Consider the following 20,597-nt stretch of genomic DNA (forward strand, 5'->3'; position numbering starts at 1 on the left):
GAACATCAAACAGGTACCACATGGACTGATCTGAAACTCCTCTTTGAACTAAATTTTAGCTTGTTTTTTAGATATCCACACTCACAGGAAAATTAATGAACATAAAGCAAAAGTTTAGTAATTCATGATCCATCTTTTTTATTTATTCAAGCATCTACTGTGTATAGGAGCCAAAATGAATGCCAAGGACACAGGAAGGATAAAACAGACTTTGAACCTACCCTGAAGAATACATAGTGTAGTGGATGACAGATTCATAAACTATAATGTGTCTAGACTCTTATATACATTCAGTTAAAAATCAGAAAAGTGCATGGGGTGATAAAATATATGTGTGTCCAATATTCAGCTTGCCAGAGCTTGTACCATTTACAACTTGTATGGTGTTAAACATATTTCTTAATCACTGTGATTTTAAATTTCTTATCTATAAAATGAAAATAACATATATTTTCCTTCAGGAATTATTGTAAAGCATTAATATATTAATTTGTAGAAAGTTCTTAGCAATAACAAGAGTATTCTCAATGGATTTAATTTCATAGATGTCTGCAAACGTTCCCTACAGGATGTTGCCTGTCCCTGAGATGACTCAAAGAAGAGTAGTAGTGGAGTAATGAGTAAATCTCTAGGTAGAATCTCTGACAATCTGGTTAAATAGAGGGATACTATGGAAATTGTAAACCCTTTGATAGGCCTGGGCTTCTGGTTTTGTGGCTGAAGGAAGCGATGTTATTTGGGAGGAAGGTGATATTGAAGTTCAGACAGATACTGGCAGTTCGCCACATTGGTGAATCTATTTCTCTTAAATAATTCATTCTGGCTGTGAAAAAAATAAATAAAAGGAGAAAGAAGCCAGAAATGCACAACTGTGTAGGCAATGCAAAGAATTCTGGATTTGATTCAGATTACATAGTAGAAAAGGAGACATTTAATTAGATAAGTCACATGATCAAATTAAATTAGATAATAAAGTGGAAGTACATTGAAACAGGGGGAAATTGATAGCCAGAAAAAAGTCAAAAGGTAGTTGCAGTTGTTTAGGTAATGGATGGTGATGTCTTGAAAGCTTTAGCTGTGGGGGTGGAAACTCATAATGCTGATAGATTTTCAGAAGATGAAACGTGTAAGTATTGTACGTTCTTCTCTCTGATATAAGGCAACCTTTATGTAAAATGTAAGATCAATAGCACTTTCAACATTGTTTTTGATGCATCTTATGGGTTTTGATATTTTTGTTTTTATTTATTCACAAAATGTTTTTCCTTATTAATTTCCTCACTGACTCATAGGTCACACAGTAGCACTGCTTGCTTCAAGAAGGTTTCTGATTGTCTTTTTCACTTCTGCAGTGACACATTTGTCATTCAGTAGCATGTTATTTAACTTCTTGGTGTTATAAATTTTCTGTTTTTCTTCCTGTTGTTGATTTTGTTTTGTGCCTTTTCATTTAAGGGGATATATAGTAACTGTGTAATACAGACTATCATATCCAGATATGAAGATAACAAAGCAATACACATTTCCACTTCCAAATCAAAGATGAACTCCCAATGAAACAGTTATATCTATCTTGACAATGGGAAGCTGGACTCTCTGCCATTGTCCATACCTACAATGTCAGGATGTATTTAACTAGCAGAATGGTGGACTTGTGACTGTGTATCAAAGAATATATTATTGTGAAAATATAAGGGGAATCAGTGGAAGAATTATATTTCATTTTCAATGACAAAGGAAAGCTTTGCTGGGTATGCTATTCTGGGATGACATTTTTCCTTTTAGAATCTGGAATATGTTGCTTCATTCCTGTTCACCTCCCACGATCGCATGCTGAGGCTGCACCATTGCCTATATGCCTTTCTTCCACTTCTGGTTCAAGCAGTACCCAGGAATAGGAAGACACCAGAGTCCTAAATAACTGGGTTGTTGGTGATGCTGATCTTTTTGGAAATGCTGGCCATTAGGTCTGAGGATCATTTGGACTTATTTTGGGTAGAACCAGTAGGATGCCAAGTCTGTGCTGTTTTTCCTTTTGAATCAGTATAATGCACTGAGCTGCAAGTGAGTTCACTCCCAGCTTAGCACATTAGTGGCTCACTGTTGTCCCTCCGGTCTCACAGTCTTTGCCACACTATACAAAATGGTGCCTGATGTAGCACTATTTGAGTTCTGGATCTGCTGACCATTAGATCTGGGGACCACCTGGACTATTTGGGGTGCTACCTATAGGATGTCAAGTTCATGCTGTTTTCCCTATGGTATCAATGCAGCACATTGAGCCGGAAATGAGTTTGCTCCTGGCTTAGTGCATGTCCCTCCAGACCCACATCACTTGCTCACAACACAAAATGGCACCTGATGTTGATGTGGCACTGCTGGGGATCGGGGCTGTGACATCCACCACCAACTTGGTGTCTGCTGCTCCATATCTGCTCATGGTTGGATGAAACAAACCAATAGGATGGGCAGTTCTTTGCCTGGGTTCACCTTTTGACCTCCCAGTGAAATGCCCTTTCCACCTGGTTGCTGCTGGAGCTCAGCTTGCCACTCATGAACTGCTGCTGGGTATCTGGGCACTGTGGCACTGCTCTGTTTTCTCTACTGCTTCTCCATGTCCATCGGTCTCCAGGTGGCCCTTTGCCATCATTCTGTTCTCTCCCATTTCCTGTATTCTTCCTTCTTTGCTTAACTTTTGCTAATGACTCTCCATCAGTTTAAACATGTTTGCACCCTATACTGCAAACCTGCTTCCCCATTCTTTCTTCAGAATTGCGGGAAGAAGGCTTAATATATAAAAGGATTTATGCTGTAATATGATTGATTCAGCATACAATTAAGAAGAATTTATGAAATATTGACAATTTAATGTTTATAAGTTCTAGGGAAAATGTTCACTGATTACTGTTACCTTAACATTCAGTAATTTTTATTCATTCCACTTGTACTCCAAAAAAATAATTTAAGAAAAATACTAAAAATGTTACTCTTTACATTTTCATGCTTCAGATATTTAACAATAAAGTTTAAATTAGAATTGGTGCTTTTAGTCTAAATTTTAATTTTCTCTTGTAAGAATTAGCTTAAATGATTGTTATTGCACACAGTAAGTCTCTCATGGATGTTTAGATTTTTCTTTTTGATTGAGTAACGCATATTTCATCAAGGCCAAGCAATCATTGTTTTTGTATGTGTGTGTTATACACTGTCTCTGGAGGATCATTAAATTCTGTGATTTATAAGCAGACTTTGGCAGGTTATTGAGTTGTTTTATGTACCTTTGCTTTGGGATTCTACTCCGGTGTAAAATGCCAATATAGTTCACTTCTAAGGGTATCCAAAGAAAAACTTTGAATCTTCAAAATGTTCTGAGGTGGCAAGAGAAAAAAAATCATTAATAATATTAGCGTATAAGGAAAACAATACTCTAAAAAGGGAAATAACAGGAATTTATAGATGGTGTGAGATAAGGCATTGATAAACACAAAAAATGCATTGTAAATCATACAGTAACCTCCAGTGCTATGAAATAGGTGAAGATTTGATATTAGTACAACTGTTTCTTTTGTTAAAATCTTTATCATGATAAATGATGAATAATCATTTGAATCTATATATGTGACTCTAAGAGGTAGAGGAGGATTGAATAGGAATTGCTTCAACACAAGATGATTTATAAACATTCAGTTCAATGTGAATTGTGACTTTCACTTATAGCAAATGCAGTAAAGGTCATCTTGATGCAGTTGTTTTAAAATAGGAAATTTAAGGTGTAGAAACTCAGTTACTTTATTATCCAAGATGTGTACAGACATTACTCTATTTCTGAATCTTGGTCTTTCCCTCTATTTTGACCCTCTGAAAACCTTAGGATGAGGGTAAAAATAAAATGAGCCTGGGGAAGGAAAATTTTGTCTTTGTTACATATTTTCTAATGATAATTAAAAGGTAACACTTTGAATTTACTTGCTCTGAAGCTTACTAAAATATTTACTGTACCTTATTTAATGTAGAGTAGTCATAAGCTCCCTAGAGAAGTGCAGAAGTCACTGGCTCAATTTGACTCCATAAAAATGAAACAATATTAAGTGAAGGAAAGATTGTGGGAAGAGGATTGAGGGAGACAGAGAGGTGAAAAGGGAAATACAATTATCTTCAAGAACTATAGCTATGACTTATGAGTTCTGTTCATTAATATATTAGTAAAACTTTTAAAAAGGGGAAAATATTGTAAAAATAATTATAAAAATAAAAGCTTTAATACCAAAACCTATCTGAAGGACAACTTCACCAAGTAGCATAAAGCTATGAAAGATTATCTGTTAATATTTTAATAAACTATAGGATGCTTTTACAATAATAAGTTCAGAATAAATGATAGTAATATGCTGTTTCGTCTGGCACATATTGGCACATATTGATTGCAAGTGTTGGGGCAGAAGTATGATGTGGATAGTCTGAAGCACACAGAAGGTGGAGACAGATCCATCTACCCATTCTACAGAGAAATATGGTGGTACAGACTGGGTAAATTCAATATGTTCATACATGATGATATAGCATAAGGACCTTAACTTGTAAGAGAGTTGGTTTTCATACTTACCCTAGAGCACCCTCAGGAAATCACAGTGGATTTTCCAAACGAACCACAATTTATGTCCCTCTTCTTTATGTTCTAGCCATAAAGGAGATTGAAAATTATAATATGTGCATTACCAGTCCCAGTTATAGATTCCAGTTTTAACTATTTCTGACCAATAACATGTTAGGAGAAATCTACAGTCTTTGTTTTCCTGACATAGTAGAAGTAAAATGTTCTACCATTACTTTCCTGCTTTTTTTTTCCGGGATGGCAATTTTTTCCTTTTATTTTTTTCACATTTTACATTTTATTATTATTGTTATCATCATCATCGTCATTATCATTTTATGATACAGTTCTATAGGCTCCTGGTATTTCCCTTATCCCAGCCCCAATCCCCCCCCCAGTTCCTCTATATCATTACTACAATATAGTTCTTCATACAGTCATATGTCCATCATTGTGGGCATGGACAATGGCAGAGAGTCCAGAATCCTATTGTCAAGATATAGTAAACAATTTCTTTTTAAGTCCATCTTTGTCTGGAAGTAGAGATGCATGCTACATTGTATCCTCACATCTGGATATGTTAGTCTCCAATTCATAGTTAATGTACATCTCCTTAAATGAAAAGTCACAGTATAAAATCAACAATAGGAAGAAAAATAGAAACTGACAATGCCGTGAAGTTAAATGACATGTTACTAGATATGACTGTATCCATTACACAGCTACCATACATCCCCTTAAATGAAAAGCCACAAAATAAAATCAACATCAGGAAGAAAAAAGAAATTAACAACACCATGAAGTTAAATAACATGCTACTAAATGACTAACGTGTAGCTGAAGAAATGAAAATCAAGAACCTTCTTGCAGAAAATGATGCTACACTATGATCTATGAGTCATTGAAGAATTTAACCAGAAGAAAGTGTTTTCAAGAGGTGAAACTAACAGAAAACATCAAAACCCATGTGATATAGTTTTCACCGATTTTTGTTGGTGAAATGTGTCTCTTCTGGGCAACAAATGGATGGGTTTTGTTTTTTAATCCAGTCTACTAATTTATGACATTTGATTGAGCTTAAGCCATTTACACTCCCAGTTTAATATGTATGAGTGGTACTTTGGTCCTGTCATTTTAGGAATGGGTTGTCAGGCTATTTTTAACATTAACAATCATTGGTAACATAAGTTGGACACATCTAGTATGTGCCAGGTGCTCAGCTAAGTTCTTCAGATACATCATCTAATCCTCAAAAACAACGTTGTATTGCTGTTTTCAGTTTTATCACAAATTTTGAGACCTACAACACTCTCACACTAAAGTCATTAAAGCTGTGCTAGGTGTCACAGTATAGGTAATCATACAGTTATGAGAGCAGGCTTTGTTCCTTTTATGATACATAAAAATAATGCCATTTATAATGAGTGGCAGATTAAATCAAATGCACAATTGCTATTTCACAGGTGAAGAAACAGAGCTAACAAGGGTTAGCAGCACGGCCAAGGTTACCGTGAAGGTAAGTGACGGAGACAGGCTTTCGGCCTCACCTCGCATCCTGATGATCACCGCTGGGACTGAAACCTGATGTCATTGTCATCTCACTGTAGATGGCTGGCTAAGCCTTCTTGCTGTATCATTAGTTCCATGTTTGTTGTTCTACTATGATATTTTTGTCTTCTATTCTTCATTCAGCTTTGGAATTATCCATCTTATGTTGAGAGGGATCAATAATAAATATGTAGTGAGCACTTCCATGTCAGGGTTTTAAAATTTAATCTCATGTTAACTTCTTTTATATGATAATTGTCATTTTATGATACAAGTTCCGTAGGCCCTGGGATTTCCCTTAGCCCTTCCCCAAATCCCCTCCCTCCCACTGAGTCCCCCTGTATTATTACTATAGTATCATATCAAGTTTTGATTATATAGCACACACAAAATAAATAAATGCATAGTTCTTCCTGTTGAAAAATAGACACACTTCCCCCTCTCTCAGTTGTGAGTATTTATTTGCTTTAGAAAACTTGTAAGTCTTTAAAAGGTCAAATAGACCTCATGTCAGCTTTAGGGCCCACAATTTTTTTTTTTTCTCAAGGACTTGGAAATTAGCTCTTTGAAATGTAGTTATCAAAGAAGATAGTGACACTCCCCCCAGATTCTGTGCAGGCTAGGAGCTTAATTTTGGTGGATGCCTTACTTCAAGCTGTAAAATTATCTTTCATTGTAAAGATACAGAATATCTTTTAAAATTTAATGGAAAATGTATGTGTTATGAAAAAAAACTACATATGTGTTTTAAGAATGTGCCAAAATGAACTTGTATTTTAATTTCACCTTTCCTCAAACTTTTAAAACCTCTTGTATTAGAAATTTGTTTTTCTTTAGTCAGATCTGGTTAGCTAACACAGATGGTCACCTCAATTGCCAGATGCATTTAGAATGAATTATTGTGACTAATGATGCTGTCAGGTTCTTGTACCTGAGGACTGGTTCTGGTTTATCTTGAGACTGTGTATGGAATGTACTCTGACTGGTAGCCAATATCAAATGCTGAGATTTACTTCTGTTGTTTTAATGTGATAATGAATTTCTTCTGATGGGTATCACATTCTGGCTCAGTACTTATGCAATAATAAGATAATTACCTTTATCTTCTATGTTCTTAAAGAAGCCTTTTGGGTTGGAAGAAGAAGTTTGGTTTTAGTTAGGTTTTTCCAACATGTTCCAGAGATTAACGTTAAGTAGGAAAGAGTAAATTTCTTGGAATGATTTAATGATGTATGCTTGCTCAATCAATCCCAGAGCTCCCGTCAGATTGTGTTTGTGTATTCATGATTTTCTACTTCCGTAAGTGTGATTAATATTAATCCTGTCCCTTGTATTTGGCCATTTGAAAACAAGCAGCTGCTACTTTATTGAAGCAAAGGTGGAGCACACAGTTGCATCAATGTGTCTTGAATTAATATGGACCAGCTGCCATGCCATTGCCAGGACTGTAAATCTGAAACTGCTAAGTTCATGTTCAAGCTCACGAGGAGGGTAGTGCTTGGGTGGTGCTGGAGGCTGATCTCCACCTTCTATTAATTTGTAGCGCCTGTCATGCTTTTTCTTTGTATCTCCAGCAGTTGAAAGTTTCTTAACATTCTATTCATGCCAATTTTAGTAAATTCATTTTCAGCTAAGTTATTTTATGTGGAGAAGGGTTACTGTATAAAGTGCTTCAAACAGAAATGAGTTCTGGATTGTGTCACACCTTCTTCATACAGAATGCAAAAATTTTGTTGCATGGAATAAAGCATTCTTTGGTTCACACTGGAAAACAAAGATAATCACATCATTTAACTTTCAGGGTCTTTTTTAGTATTTTCCAAATCCAATATAAAGCTTTATTTGAGATTACAATGGCTTCTTTTCTGTATTTGATTGTGTAACTGCTTTCTTTCCATTTTGCATTTGGTGACAGATTGTTAAGCATAGTATCTATGCAAAATGCATGGGGACCATGTATCTTTCCTTCTTTCTATAAATGAGATGTAGATACTTGCTGTTGTATTTAATGAGTCACAAATATAAACATTCCATTTTTACATACATGGTATGTGATATTTTGGGAAGCCTGAAATAGAGAATGCTATTTTCCGTTGTTGGTGCATGAACCACAAGGCTGACCAGGGCTCTGATTGCAATACATGTGGGGACTTTGGCAGTACAACTGTTGCAAATGAAACCAATTTACTTGTGGGGTCTGGTGACTTTCAAGAGTATTGAGTTATGGTAAATTTCCCAGTTGGGATCTGGTTGACCCTCGGGCATTTTTGAAAATAGAAATTATAGATTTTCATGTATATTTGAAATGAGAGATGCACAAATGGGTAGAATCAAGAATAATTTGGGGGTAGCTGAATTAATGCTGCATTATTGCTTATTTTTTTTTTTTACATAATTCATTTACTGGAAAGGCAGAGAGAGAGAAAGACACTGACACAGAAAGATCTTTTAGCTGTAGTTCATTCCCCAAATGCAAACATAAGCCAGGTCACTCTGGCCAAACCAGACTACTGGAACTTAGTCTGAGTGTCCCATATAGATTGTAGGAATCCAAAGATACTTGAGCCATCACTTGCTGCTTTCAAAGGTGCATGTTGCAGGAGGGATGTTACCAGAGAAATGAGGAATGGAGCTAAACTTGAACCCAGGCATTATAATGTGGGCTGTAGATATCACAGCTGGCAGCTTAATCATTGCCCTCAATGCATGCCTCTTGCAATGTAAATCAAGGCCCTATCAACACTGGAGAAAGATGGGTTTAAATGAGTGAAATACTGAACCAAACTTGGATCATGTATTTCACTCCATAAATATTAAATTGAAGCCTAAGAGATGTTTTGAGAAATACATATTCTTAAATAATAGTTAAAGTATGTGTTTGGCCCAAAATAAAGATAATGTGACAGGAATTGAAGTATTTAACAGACGAATCACCACTCTTACAGTTGCTCAGACTCAAACTTGGAGTCTTTTGTGGCTCCTCCTTCAGATTCACATCCTCTCTTCAATTCACATCCAATCTAGAAGTGAACCTGTCGGCTCAATAAACATCCATCCAATCAATAAATATTTAGAATCTAATCTTCACTGTGGTCACCCTAACATCAATTTCTGCTTGAATTTCTAACCCTATCATTCCACTAGTAAGCAGGCATGCTTATTTCTGCAAAAGAGATAGAGGGCTATGTTTTAAATGTGAACTCTTTGAAATAGTTTCTCATGCCACTCAAAGTCAAAATCATTGTGCTTTTGTACAAGGACCTGCACCCACTTGGTCCTTGGTTTTCATTCTGTGCTTGCATTTTTATTTTCTGTGACTCTCCACATTCTTTTCACTCCAGTCCCATTAGCCCTCATTCCACTTGCAGCTCCATAAACAAGCTCAGAGACCCTTGTGTTTGGCACTAGCTTCTGGAATGCTCTTTCATGGATATTTCTATGGACATTTCTTTTTATTTAATTTACTTCTTTAAAAAAAACTTTCTAACCTGAAAGGAGATTTTGTCTACCAATCTGGACAGTACACTTGCCACTTTCTATCCCTTCTGTAGCCCTTACACTGTTGCTGTTTTTTTTTAATTCACTTTAATCTATTGTCTATTTATCATGTATCTGTTTTTGTTTATTTCTGCTTTCCTCTGACAGAAAGTGGACTCCCTAAAGATGGTAATTCATGTTGTACTAACCATTGTTAAAACAAAGCTTGACATGTAGATGCTCAACAAAAACTTGCTGGATCAATTGATTCATTCATTTAATAATGGAGATGAAAAGATGAGGAAGATATGAAATACACCACAGATTAATCAAGAGATCAAGGTCTATAAAACCAGAAAAACTTAACTGATTTTAAAAAGTTACTTTATCCTTTTCATCTATAAAATGAGGATAAAATTGACATCTCATAGATTTAATGCAAAAATTAGCATTCATGTATAAATATTTAATTTAGTTTTGATACCTGTTAGTCACTCAAGCAATTGCATCTATTATTTAAGATATTGTCCCAAAGGATTTTATTTTCCAGACAAAAAAAACATTTATAGAATTACAACAAAGTACTAAGGGAGCTTTAACAGGAAAACACACACAGTACAGCTAAAAGTAATATTCACATTTTTGATTGCTGGTTGAGCCAGATGGAGTGATCACAAAAGATATTGGTTGTAAAATCCAGCCGGTGACCATTTTGGTGCAAAGTGTTTTATGACAGATACTTAGCGTACAATACACACACACACACACACACACACACACACACACACACACACTATAGGTCTTATACCCTTCTGGGAAGAAATCCTGCAGCCTTGTAAGTTCAGATCATCCCCTCCATGCCATCTACTGACCTGATAGTTGGTCCTGATATTAACATTATTCCTTTCTGATAATTTGATTTTGAAAGAAGTTTCCCCGAATAGATCTAAGGGCATTTATCCTATGTCCTGATCCAACCCCTGTGAGCTCCTCTTGATCTGATTTCAGTGTCCAAGTGGGCAGCCCTCAAAGCTATTGCTCCAAATTTATTGCCTCATATTTCATCACTGTCATGCACTATTCTCTCTCTCTTCTGATCTTGCATGTATAAGTTTCTTCTTTCTCTTTCATTTGGAGAAACTCAGGTTCTAAGCTAAAATATATTCTCTGAAGCCTTGAAATTTGCAAATTCTCTAGCCAGAGGTTGCCTGCCTGCTTGCTCTATCTTCAGAACATTATTCATTCAAACTCCCTTCTTCTCCAGCTACCACTGGTCAGAGCCCAGTTCATTCTGTGCTCTGAGAGGGAGTAAAAGAGTTAATATGTGGTTGGTAAGGACAGTCTCCAAAAAATAGCCAAGCTCATACAAGGAAACTGGAAGCAATGAGGGAGCATCCATGAGCAACAGAAAAGGGGAAAAAACGGGGCAGGTGTTTGGGCTAGTGGTTACGATTCCACTCAGGTCACCCACACTCTATGTCATAGTGTTGGTGTTCAACTAGCAGCTTCCTGCTGATGCGTGCCCCAGGAGGGTGGAATAATGCTTAGCAGTGGGTCCATGCTTGTGTGAGAGACAGAATTGAGTTTCAGGTTCCTGACTTTTACATGGTCCAACTGAAGCTATTACAGATATTTAGAGTGAACCAGTGGATAGAATACCTATCTAGTTCATTATCTTTCTTCTTATCACATAAATGAGACTAGATACAAGGTATGAGTGTTGTTGCACGGCAGGCTGAGATGCTATTTGGAATGTCCCCAGTCCATGTCTGAGTCCTGGCCACTCTACTTCTGATTCAGCTTCCTGTTTGAAGTATCCTTGTACATGGCTGTACATGATTTTCTTTTCCTAACAAAGCTTGGCCTTTAGCATAACTTAGTAATCCAAATACTGATATCTAGCACTCAAAAGTGGAGAACTCTGGGAAATTTTCCTCCGTTCTTGTGTGTTAGAGCTTGTCTTCTGCCTCCTCTTTTCATCAGAATCCTGAACTCTTGTCTTCCTACAGTCAAGATCCCAGTGCAAATAGTTTAGGAGTAATTGATAACAGATAAACATCGGCTTGACTCTTCTTTTTTAAAAGATTTATTTTTTTAACTTTTATTGAAAAGTCAGATATACAAAGAGTAGGAGAGACAGAGAGGAACATCTTCCATTCATTGATTCACTTCTCAAGCAGCCATAATGGCTGGAGCTGAGCCAATTCAAAGCCAGGAGCCTGGAGCCTCTTCCAGGTCTCCCACATGGGTGCAAAATCCCAAGACTTTGGATCATCATTGAGTGCTTTCCTAGACCTCAAGCAGGGAATCAGAGGCGCTGGGATTAGAATCAGCAGGCATATGGGATCCTAGTGCGTGCAATGCAAGGACTTTAACCACTAGCTACCTCTCAGGCCCCAGCTTGACTTTTGAAATCTATGTTAGATCTGGTTTCAGGTTCTTCAGAGTATTTACCAGGTTTTCCCTAAAGGATACTTTGTAAGGAGGATTCTGTCTGAGCAGAATTAATGTAAATTGTTGCAATGTATCTCCTTAAGCATTTTAACCATTTTCCACCCTATACTCCAAATTTTTAGGCAGTACTGATTTATTGCATCTAGAAATAAGAATAATGGCTACAAATGCAAGTGTATTCTGGAACAATGTGGAATAAATGAAATTTTATTATATATATTTTAACCCTTTAATTTTCTTTATCAACTGAAAATCTATTTAACCACTGTAGAGCTAAGAAAATGTAGAATAAAACAAAAATTCTAAAATAGAAATTAGAAATCAGAAGAAGCAAAGGTCAGTCTGTAAGAGGTGGAATGTTATTAAAGAATCATGTTCCAATTTTCACACTGCAAAAGTAGTAAAAAAGTAGAATCAAAAGGGATGCTCCAGGTCACTGAATCACCCTCCTGACAAATAACAATAAGGGAGAGGGGTTTAGGACAGCTGAAGGGTCTCTAATGTGGGCAGAGAATGAACAGAAAATATTTCCATTTCTTTTCAAGGCAAAGGCACTATTAACTTGACAAATGGCTGGTTCATGGTTGTGCTGTTGATCACATACATTTACAGTGTCAGAAAGATGTGGTGTGACAATGAGAAATAGGGCAGTTTGAAACTCTGGTTAGCAAAACAAAGGCAAGATAATAAATGAAAAATTGTCTTAAAAGTTTCCAGGATAAAGGAGAGTAACCAATTGTTACCTCCTGGAGTGCCTATCCTTTGAATATCAAAATCAAAGCAGTTCAAGCCTCCCCAGCCCCCAGAGTTGATCATATCTAGGGTAAAGTTCTCAGAGCTTAAGTCTATTAAAACGACTATACCAAGTGTCTTTTTTTTATACCAAATGTCTTTGATGAATATTTGTCCAGACTTAAAATATACTTCCCTAGGCTAGGGTCAAGAGGGTTAAGCAGTAAAATGGCTTGAGGATCCTAGAAACATGGAAATTGACAGGGTGTTAGAACGTATCATGATATAAAATAGAGATAACTGCAGACACATAGGTAGAGAAGTATAGATGGCCTTTTTTAAAAACCATACTTATTTTTAACTTTTATTCATTTGAAAGGAAAAAATAGAGACTAGAGAGCTCTTCCCCCTGACTGGTTACTCCCCAAATGTCCCAAATAATTTGGTTGTGCCAGTCCAAAGCTAGGATCCAGAAACTCAATATAAGTTTCCATTTTGGTTAACAGGAACCCAATTACTTGAACCAGTACCTGCTGCCTCCCAGGGTGTGAAATACCAGGAAACTGGGATTAGAGTAGAGCTGGAACTCAGACCTACGTACTCTGTTGTGGAATATGGGCATTACAATTGGTGTTCTAAGCACTATGCCAAATACGTGTCCCTGGACAATATCTAATGTTAGAGAAAAATACTTCATTTCTTTAGCATGAAAGTGAAGTTACCAAAGGAAAGAAAAGTGCTTCTCTGTGGGCGACTGTTTTGGTGTTCAGGAGCCGGATGAAACCTGAGCCATCTGCATCAGAAAGCCCATTCTTCAGACAGCCGTATAGTGTATCATCGTAGCTGTGTAGTCCATCAGTTTTTGAAATGAATTCATCAGCAACATGAGTATAGCCTAGAAATATATGAAACAAGAGTTTAAGTCTGATTCTGCCCTGAGACTGCCCAGTCCCTAGCAGACACAAGTCACATATGCAATGTCCAGTGATGCCAAGTGTTCAATGTCCAGTGTGCATTGTGCACACAGGTGCAATGTCCAGTGATGTTCACAAGCTTAGGAAGTGATTTATGACTCTTTTGGAACTTGTCCAAAACACGTGTCCTCTTTTGGGGACAGACTGAATGAATAGCCCAATTATATTTTCCTTGAATCAAACACATTTTGTGTTGGTTACCATCATTATTATTACTTAATTCAATGAATCTCATAATTTTAGAAATATTTTAAAATTCTTTCAGGTGTTATAATAGAGAAATATATAAAAGCATGAACTCGCAATCAAGCTCTGATGTTGAATGACCTGTCTTATAGTGTCTTGGCAGAACAGAACTTATTTCTGGCTGGATTTAGCATATTACAGATGGAACATGTAAAAATTTATCTGGATTTTGATTAGTCTCTGCCTTGTACTTCTATTAGACACACTATGCTTCAATGGCAACATATTTTAGATTTTTATGTATTTAATCTCATTTTTTATATTTCTTAATTTAGTAGCAAACTGAATGCCTTATCTGTTACCTCATTTTCACCCCAGGACAGGTTTAAATGATTTGTCCAAAGAAGCTGCCCAGATCTCTGTTTTTGTACAAATAGTTTTTTTATAAACTTTCACTAAACTGAAGCAATTGATCCAGTTAGTATTTATTGTTCTTACTTCATAGAAATTAGGTACTACTGAGAAGAGAGAAATGAATTGACTGAACAAATGATTACCACATAGTTAAATAGCTATATAAACTAATATCAAATGTTGAAATGAGATGCATGTATGAAGGAAAATCCCAATACTGTAGAAGTAAAAACCAGAATGCCTTCCATGTGCCTGGGGAATTGGGTGAACTTCAGTAAGACTTTTAGGAGGAGCAAATGTTAGTGTTGCGAGTAAAATGATAAATAGGAATTTAGCAGGCCAGAGAGGTGAGGAGAGCAATAGGGAATTTTATACGGAAGACAAAATATTTTGCTAGATTCCAGTGTAATTTTCCAGCAGTAAAAGGGGGAATTTTTATATTGCTGATTTTTATTACTTCATTCAACACAGATTTATTGAGCACTTACGTGCCAGATGCTTTACAATATGCTGGGAATACAACACTGAGGCAATAGTTACCTCCTTGGCACTTTCTGTGACCATTTATACACTCAGCATTTAGGCTAGTGAAGAAGAGTGTAAATAAATGATTGTAAAAGAAAAGATTTCAAATACAACATAGAATATATATGTATGCATTAATAACACTCAATATAAAGAAAGCTTTCTTGAAATCAATGTGCTTAAGTGGAGATCGAAGGATGGATATTGACTAGGCAAAACTGAGAAGGAGTTAATTTCTAGATGAAATAACACAAGAGCAGTGAACTTGAAGAATATCAAAGAATAATATAAGCTGAAGATGGAGAAGTAGCTAGAGGCATGAACTGATTTACACTGTGCAAAAACTTTTTAGAGTGTTGTTTAATAAAATTTCAATGAGAATACTAGTACCAAACACTATAGACAAAGGAATGTTTTCGCTATCAAGAAGAGGTCTACATAGGAAGTTGGAGGTAAGCACAAATGAATTGCAAAAGCCAGTAGTTGTGCTGGTTGCATCTCAGGTTGTCATTTGACATGTTTTTCTGAATTTACAATACCTATAAACTGATTATTTCACAGACTAGTTCAGATGTAAGCTCATGTTTAGCAAGTGCAGCTTTTCTTTAAACTTTTGTATTCTTGCCTTTTCCTACACAAATGTTTTGTATTTTTGCTGTAGTCAAACGCCAATATTTTCTGTTTGCTTTGTTGTTTGTGATGTTCCATCTGTGCCTGTGTAGCTCCCTGTGAAGAACAGAAAAATTTCAAACTCACTGGATTAACGTCCTGTACTAGTCACTGTATAATCTTGGATTTTTTTCATAATAAAAGTAATATTTTGTGAACTCTTATAGCATATCAACTTTAAATTTCATTATGTTTCTGCTTTATTTTTTGTTGTTGTGTTTGGTATTGTTTTGTCACATTTTGAGTCTTCTTGCATTTTATATTTTAGATGTTCTTGCACCAGGATCTTGCATTTTTTATTTATGATGACAATTTTCCTTTTATCATATACTGGCATCATTGTAAGCAATAAGGCAAGAAAATTCCATGTAAATGAACTGTATTTTTTGCTACCTGAAATGAAGGAATAACCAGGTTTTTAGTGAAAATGATTACCATTTTATTTTTGAATGTAGTTCTAGTATCAGTACATTGGGAGACATTTTCACCAGTATATAAATCAGGACACTTCTGAAATAATACTGACCACAATGAGGGTCCCCTCTAGCACAACACTCCAAAGCATTAACAAATTAATAGGCATTAAATTTTGAAAGTTAGATGCAAGCAATGAATTTTTAGAGCACTATAAATAATTAGATGCATTGATTGACTGAGAAAGGGTAATTAGATGCATTGATTGACTGAGAAAGGGTAAAATTTTTATAGATTTTCTCATGAATTTGTAGATCTTGTAACAAAAAATGTATAATCAAATAGTTACAAAAGAAACAAAGACTTTTGGCAGGGAAATAGTTATAGCTTTAGATATGTTGAAATGAAAGTATTTGTATACCCAGAAAATTCAACATGCAGTTAAAATTCAGTGCTTAAATTTTAATGTAAAATTTCATGAAATCACCAATATGTTGGTGGTTCCATGTGAGTTTAAATTATGTTAGTAGATATTTTGAAAAAGTATACACGAGCATGTGTGCATATGAATAAGGAAGCAGGAACAATGATAGAGCCCTAGGGAGAATCAACATATTGAAAGATGATGCAGTAGACTGGAAGTGTGTGTGCAATGCACAGAGTGCACACAGAGTGTGCTAGAGTAGTGCAATATGAGAGAAGCTCAGGAAGGAAAGTTTTACAACAGCAGGAAGCAATGATTAATGTCAAATATTTCAGCATATTCTTATAAAGTAAAAAATGAAAAAGAGATCACCTACTGGAGTTGGAAAATTGGAACAAATTTGCAAATCTTACACGAGAGGAATTCTTTTTAGAATTCTTGTCCCACATCACAGGTGCTAGGGCTGGTTTTTCTAAAGAAGTCAAGTAGTATGCAGTTATTACATTTTATGTAGTCCTGATTATAGAGTCTGAAAAGTTCCAACCAGCCTGTGAGAGTGCTGCTGTGTTCTGACAACTGAATCATTTGCTTTCATCCAGGATTATCTCAGTGATTTTGAGCCCTATGACTACAGTGCCTGGGACACAGAGGATAATTGTTTGTTCAACAGACATTTAGTAAACATAGACACAGGCCAGGTATTGGGAATGCAAAGATATAGAAGACTTTGTTCCCCACATGACCTCTTACTTACACATTCAAGGAGACAAATTATTAATCTTATTTTTCAGCCTGTAATAACACAATTTTATTGAGTAGGAAGCATAAATGATCTGAACTAGAGAACGTATGGTCAGTGAAATAACCCAAAGGACAAATAGCATATATTCTTTCTGATATAAGGCAATCTTTATATATATATGTATTCATCTAGAGGAACTGTATAAAAGAGACTATCATACCAAAAGGATAGATACAGTGCAGGATGCATCTCTACTCCTCAACAAAATATGGACTTTCCATGAAACTGCTAAAGATATCTTGATGCTTGGATGTTAGACTCTACCATTGCTTATACCTATAATGTTATGATACACTTAAATAGCAGAATTATGGACTTGTGACTGTTAAAGGATTATACTATTGTAAAAATATGGAGGGAAACATTGGTAGACGGTAGATGGTAGACGGGGTGGGTGGAAAGGGAAATCCTGAGCCCTTGAAACTATAATGAAAATTAAGATTTAAAAAGAGTGGATCTATAGTAAATATTTTAAATGCACTTCCAGTTATCTTTTCTGTACCTATCTGACACTGCTAATTGATCATGCTTTTTTTCTCTCTCATTATAGGCATAGGTACATACTCCTTTTCAGCAATTATAACCAATCAACTGACATTGACCTATAAGATAAAATATGTCTTACTTAATTTTCATACTATAGAAATCTGTTAACATACAAATAAATAACCTAATAATCATTTTAAATAAAACATTTCAAATATGCACCATCCTTCTAGGTGCCACACTTTAAAGCTGTAGCTAATATCAATTGACACTTGACTATAAATTAAGTTCTTTTTAGTACTTTATAGTGACCAATCTAAATGTTATACTACGAAGTAGATATCATTGTCATTCATGTTTCACAGGGAAAAAAAACCCCTGAAAATTAGAACTATTGCATAATCTGTGGATTTGTCACATATCTAATAAGGAGGAGACCTTGGATTCAGACTGATTTCTGAGCCAATTCAGTTTACCACAAATGCAAACCGAATTCTTGCAATTGCTTAATCCAGAGAATTAAGAGACTATCAGCTTTTACATTCTAATTTGTGCTAAGACAGTGTATGTTTTTATGAAATATGATTCAGTTAAGCACATGATCAAATATGCAGGTGCATCTACTAGATTTATACAAATGTGTTATTTTCCCACTGTGCTGCACTGAAGATTATAAAAGAGAAAACATTGGGGTGAATTGTGTTGACATTTACATCTTTCTATCTCAGAAAATGAAATATTAATACACTTTAGGGAAATATATAAATGTATGCATTGTGGGTTATATTGTCAATTTAGATACTAGTTTGTCAGTAAGTATCTAGATTTTAAAATATTAATGTCTTATGATCTAGATATTTTAATCTGAGAAAAACATTCAAAATATTTTTATAAAAGATAAAACAGCATATACAGATAGTTATAGTAAAAGCTCTAGTAGATACATTAATAATAACCTGTTTGAAACTATATTGGACTAGCAATTGCAAAATTATTGCCATTGTCATTATCATAGGTTTGGCTAAAATAATTATGATTTAAAGTGCGATGAGTTAGGAATAATTTCAATAATGTGTCTAATGGCTCTAAAGAGTCTATTGTAGATGAAATGAAAATTACAACAGTGAACCAAAAACTCTTCTACGTGTTTGGGTGGAAACAGAGATGGCACATTTCCAGAGATTAGAGTTAGTTTAGATTTTATTGGAATGCTTTAACCAAGGGAAATTTTTCCATAGAGAATTGCAAATGATTGTTCTGGTGCCAGAAACCTAATAATGTCAATGTACCAACCAGTGGTAAATGGATATACCTAAATGAAGGTGCCAAGACTTTCTCTTGTGACACATTATACTAATTACTACATCTGAAAAGACAACGGACCCTGCAGAATGACAAAGAGGGAAAATAAAGTCACTACAAGCGGAAGTGTCAATATATGCACCACAGTCACATTGCGATGTATAAAAATGTCCAGAAAAAAGCAAAATTACTTAAAATATTCCATCAAAATTTGTGACTACATTCTCATAATTTTTTTCAAATTCCAAATTAGGACAGTACGTTACTTTAATGTAGCTGTTGAATGTCCAGTATGTGCCAAAGACTCCTTTAGGCCAGGGGGTGTGTACTGCACTTCCTTAGTAGGCCTGGTTCCTTTGGAAGCCCATGCAGCCCTGTGTAACTGCAAGAAGTAGTGTCTGAGGGCCTGTCCTGATGCCCTGGACAAACTTGTGTGGATTGTGGTACTTTCCTGTTTGGGAGCCGCCTTCTCCTGACTCTCTGTGTCCAGGCATCCTTGTGGCCTGGCCCTGCCAGTGCAATGGTCTTCTTGGCCCATTCTGTGCCCCAGGAAAGGACTGGGGAGACTTGAAGAACCTTCAACCCCACACCAGGCGTGAAAGTACCCCTACTCTCATCCCCAGTGAATCTGTAATACTAGCATGTCTGTGTCTATTATTGGTTCTGTAATACTATACAGAGTCCAGCTTCAGAACAAGAGACGCTGAGTAGACCAAACCCATTGAAAGACATTTGCTCCAAGAAAGAGATTTTATTTTAACTTGACCAGCACATTATGACTAAATGGTTATATTATAAAAAGCGAAAGCACATTGCCTATTGTTCACATGATATACAGAAATTTGGTAACAGTGAGTCAGCAAGAAACTTCAGATTCAGGCACATCTGGGAGTGAGAACAAGTGTCCTCTTGATGGTAGGCATGATCAAAAAGATACTGCTTAAGAGCTGCGGGAAGATAAATCTTCAAGTTTGGTTTCTAAACTTTATACCTCATTAGAGGGAGAGCAATTCATGAGACAGAGGGAAATTCAAATGAATTACCTGGTGAACAATAAAGAAAGCACCATAAATCTGATAGCAGCTCTCTTTCCTTTGATGGAAGCCTGGCTGTGCACGTAATAGGGAGATGTGCAGTGAATCAACAGACAACATCAAATCTGGATCTTGATGAGTGTGTAATGGCTCAAGGGATTGGCTGAATCAGGAAGTGTGCTTCATGCAATGAAATGAATCCTCTCCTTCTTCCAGATCACAACAGATGTCCAGTCCTTCCTGAGAATCATTTTACTGAAGATAAGGGGAAAGATAAGAGGGGAAATCCCTGAGAAAGCTCAATTCAAAAACTCAGCACACTCAGAGAAGGTTTTAATATGAGTGTAAAAACAAAAACAGCAAAAACTACATCTGATGATTCCAAAAAGGCAGTGTTGAGGAAAATGATAACGAAAGCGCAAACAGCTTTCTCAGTCACAAAGTATGTTTCTCAGCCTTCGGTCTCTAATATCATTACTTACAGCTGCCAAGAAGATGTCCAGGAGTTTGAGAGGGAAGAAACACAGGACAAAGGAAACATGGAATCTAATTTCTCTCTTAATGC

At 35.9% G+C, this 20,597-nt stretch overlaps 1 pseudogene; it reads left to right on the forward strand.

Annotated features, from left to right (window-relative positions):
- The first annotated feature begins 19,630 nt into the window (after window positions 1–19,630).
- LOC121144599 lies at window positions 19,631–20,325 on the forward strand (annotated as a pseudogene).
- The last annotated feature ends 272 nt before the right edge of the window (window positions 20,326–20,597 follow it).

Source organism: Ochotona curzoniae, unplaced genomic scaffold (genome assembly GCF_017591425.1).
Source record: "Ochotona curzoniae isolate NIBS_2020 unplaced genomic scaffold, NIBS_Ocur_1.0 scaffold_3208, whole genome shotgun sequence".
NCBI classification, from domain to species: Eukaryota; Metazoa; Chordata; class Mammalia; order Lagomorpha; family Ochotonidae; genus Ochotona; species Ochotona curzoniae.